Source organism: Colobus angolensis, unplaced genomic scaffold (assembly GCF_000951035.1).
Source record: "Colobus angolensis palliatus isolate OR3802 unplaced genomic scaffold, Cang.pa_1.0 Scaffold6, whole genome shotgun sequence".
Classification (NCBI taxonomy): Eukaryota; Metazoa; Chordata; class Mammalia; order Primates; family Cercopithecidae; genus Colobus; species Colobus angolensis.
The window spans coordinates 27949984-27953432 of NW_012119598.1; positions in this window are offsets into that span (position 1 = coordinate 27949984).

Here is a 3449-nt window from a genome sequence, read left to right on the forward strand (position 1 = left end):
ATGGACCTATCAGCTTCATAACGCAAAATAAAAATTTAAGCAGAAAGCAAAGACAAAAATTAAAAGAAAAGTAGGATCATGTTATAAGCAGAAAATTAAGAGTAATCCAGCACATAGAAGAGTGCTATTATTGAAAGAGTTTGAAAGAGTTATTCAGTTGTTTCGAGACATTTTTGAAGCAGTTATTTAGCTGGAAATGACAGCAAGACTGAAAATGGTGAATCTGGAGGTGGATCTTCCCTCGTGCATAATTACCTTGTCTTCTTTTGAGGTCTGGGGTGTCTATACTTCCTCTGAATTACCTGATCCTACTATAGTGTCTGGCACAGAGCATCTCCCCAGTGAATATGTACTAAATGAGTAGAAAGTAGTTGATACATTCAAAAGAGTTGTGCAAGAATAATGTTAGTTATTTGACAAATCATTGAATGTGGTGTTTGAAGGAAGATAGTTAATGAAAGTTGACTTGAAAGGCAAGCCCAAGGCCAGATGTGGTGGGTCATTTCTATAATCCCAGCACTTTGGGAGTCCGAGATGGGTGGATCCCTTGACACCAGGAGTTTGAGACCAGCCTGGACAACACAGCGAAAACCTGTCTTTACAAAAAATACAAAAATTAGCCAGATGTGGTGGTATACATCTGTATTCCCAGCTACTCAGGAGGCTGAGATGGGAGGATCACTTGAACCGGGGAGGCAGAGGTTGCCCTGAACAGAGATCCTGGCAGTGCCTGCACAACAAAGTGAGACCCTGTCATAAAATAAAATAAAATAAAATAAAACAAAACAAAAAAGTTAAACTCAGGCCGGGAGGGGTGGCTCACGCCTATAATCCTATCACTTTGGGAGGTCAACGTGGGCGGGCGGATCACCTGAGGTCAGGAGTTTGAGACCAGCCTGGCCAGCATGGTGAAAACCTGTCTCTACTAAAAATACAAAAATTGGCCGGGCTTCGTGGCAGGCACCTGTAGTCCCAGCTACTCAGGAGGCTGAGACAGGAGAATTACTAGAACCCGGGAGGCAGAGGTTGCAGTGAGCCAAGATCTTACCATTGCACTGCAGCCTGGGCGACAGAGTGACACTTTGGGGGGGAAAAAAAAAAGTTAAGCCCAAAAAGTAAGTAAAGAAGAGGTCTGGAATTAGATATTTGGCGTATGAATGAATGAGCTAAAGTGCAAAAGAACGGGCAGAATAACTGAGCTGGTACAGAGGGGAAAAAAAAAAATCACTTTTTTTTTTTTTTTGAGACGGCACCTCCAGTGCCGCCCAGGCTGGAGGTGCACTGGCGCGATCTCGGCTCACTGCAAGCTCCGCCTCCCGGGTTCACGCCATTCTCCTGCCTCAGCCTTCCGAGTAGACCACAGGCGCCTGCCACCATGCCTGGCTAATTTTTGGTATTTTTTTTTAGTAGAGACGGGGTTTCACCATGTTAGCCAGGATGGTCTCGATCTCCTGACCTCGTGATCCGCCCGCCTCAGCCTCCCAAAGTGTTGGGATTACAGGAGTGAGCCACTGCGCCCAGTCAGAAAAAAAATCACATTTAAAATATAAAAATATCTGCTTCTCAATTCGGGCTTTCCCGCTTAGCAGCTTTGGCACCTTAGAAACAACAGTTAACTTATCTGAGCCTCTATTACTTCTAAAAAGTGAGTAAGTGCAGACTAAGACATGGTTTTTTTGGCAAAATTCAGTCAGACTACATCAAGTAAACTCCCTAAGTCTCCTAGTATAATTAATAGCACAAAAAATTGGGGATAAAACAGGGAGGATATGATTGTAAGTTCAGTTTGTGTTTTTTGTTGAGTGAATGTCTTCAGTTATATAGATGCAAGTGGAGATACACAGTAAGAATTGTGTGAATGGGAGACACCTTGGAAGGTTGTTTCTTCCTTCATTCATTCAGTTGGTCACTCAATGAACTATCATGAATTGAGCACTACCTCTGTTTCTTACCAACAAAGGAGATTACGGAAAGGAAGAGTGACTAAGATCTCTGAAGAAGGGAAAAGTTAGATCATTGGTCACAAGAGGGAAAAAAGGCAGCAAGAGGTACAATTGTTTCTGATCTACCAGGCCAGAAGGTCCTATCATCATAAGAATACTGGAAACAGGTGGACTCCCCCTGTCCTGAGTGGGGAAGTCTTCCAGTGCAGCATTGGTTGATACGGAGTGATTTCCAAGTAGCATTGATTGTGTTCTTTAAAAGCTAGGAATTGATAAAGCAGCAGTGTGTGGGAAATGAGATGTGATAATCTGAATGTCAGCTCTTGGGAACAGTTGCTCTCTTAGAGTAGCAGGCCACCTGTGAGTCTCATATTCTGAAGGTCCTGAGTTTGAACATCAGACAAGTTACAGCTTTTGCCACTATTTCCTTTAAGGGAAACAAAATAGGTGCGATAAATAATGGAACACAAATGCTGTGTGATAATGATTTCAAGACAGACCAAATATTAGCTTAAAATTTAAAAGTGAGCTTTCTTTCTTTTCTCTTTCTGTCTTTCTTTCTTTCTTTCTTTCTCTCTTTCTTTCTCTTTCTCTTTCTTTCTTTCTCTTTCTCTCTCTCTCTCTTTCTTTCTTTCCTTTTTTCTTTCTTTTTTTCCTTTTGACTTCTCAGTGGTTTGAGTACAAGGAGTGGTGAAGAGATATCAATTACACAAGAAACTACAAACTGTGTCATATGTCTACCTCTCTAGCTGACAGGGGAAGCAGGGGAAAGTTCTCTTCCTTCCTTCCTTCTCTTCCTTCTCTGAAAGTCATCCAACCACAATTATGAGGTGGGGTGAGTGAACTCTTTTATTCTTTTAATCATTCAACAAATATTTCTCAAGCACACACCTTGTTAAGAGACTGTTTTGGGTGCATCAATTCACAGTGAATAAAACACAGGTATTCTCACCTTTGTGGTACTACCTCATAGTTGGAAGGAGAGGGGAGAAACAGACAGGAAGCAAATAAGAAAAATAAATAAGAAATCATGTGATGGTATCTACTGGGAGAGAATCATTAGGCAGTAAAGGACTCAGCAGTGTGGAGGTGACACATTCAGTTTTCAGGAGAGGAATCGGGGAAGTTGTTATTTTGAAACCATCATTTAACTTCCCTTTCTTCCAATCTTCTTTCTTTACATGGGAAATAAAGACTGTGGGATTCTTTGGGTGGATCACAGCACCTAGAGATGGATCTGATCAATAGGAACTGCTCAGAAAGCATTAGCTACTGCTTTGGTTGCATTCCTCCTGTGGACTTCTGGCCTCTGGGATTGAGCTTGCATCATCGGTGTTCAGTAGGAGCTTCCTTAGTGGATTTACAGGTTGAGGTTAGAACCCACCAGGATTCTCTTCCTGGAAAGAACAGCCTTCCCTCTAAGGTTTCATATAGACCCTGGGTGAGGAAAGAGCCCTAAATGGCTTGAAAAATTGAATGCTCCCTGGGCAAAGCAAGAAGCCCTCC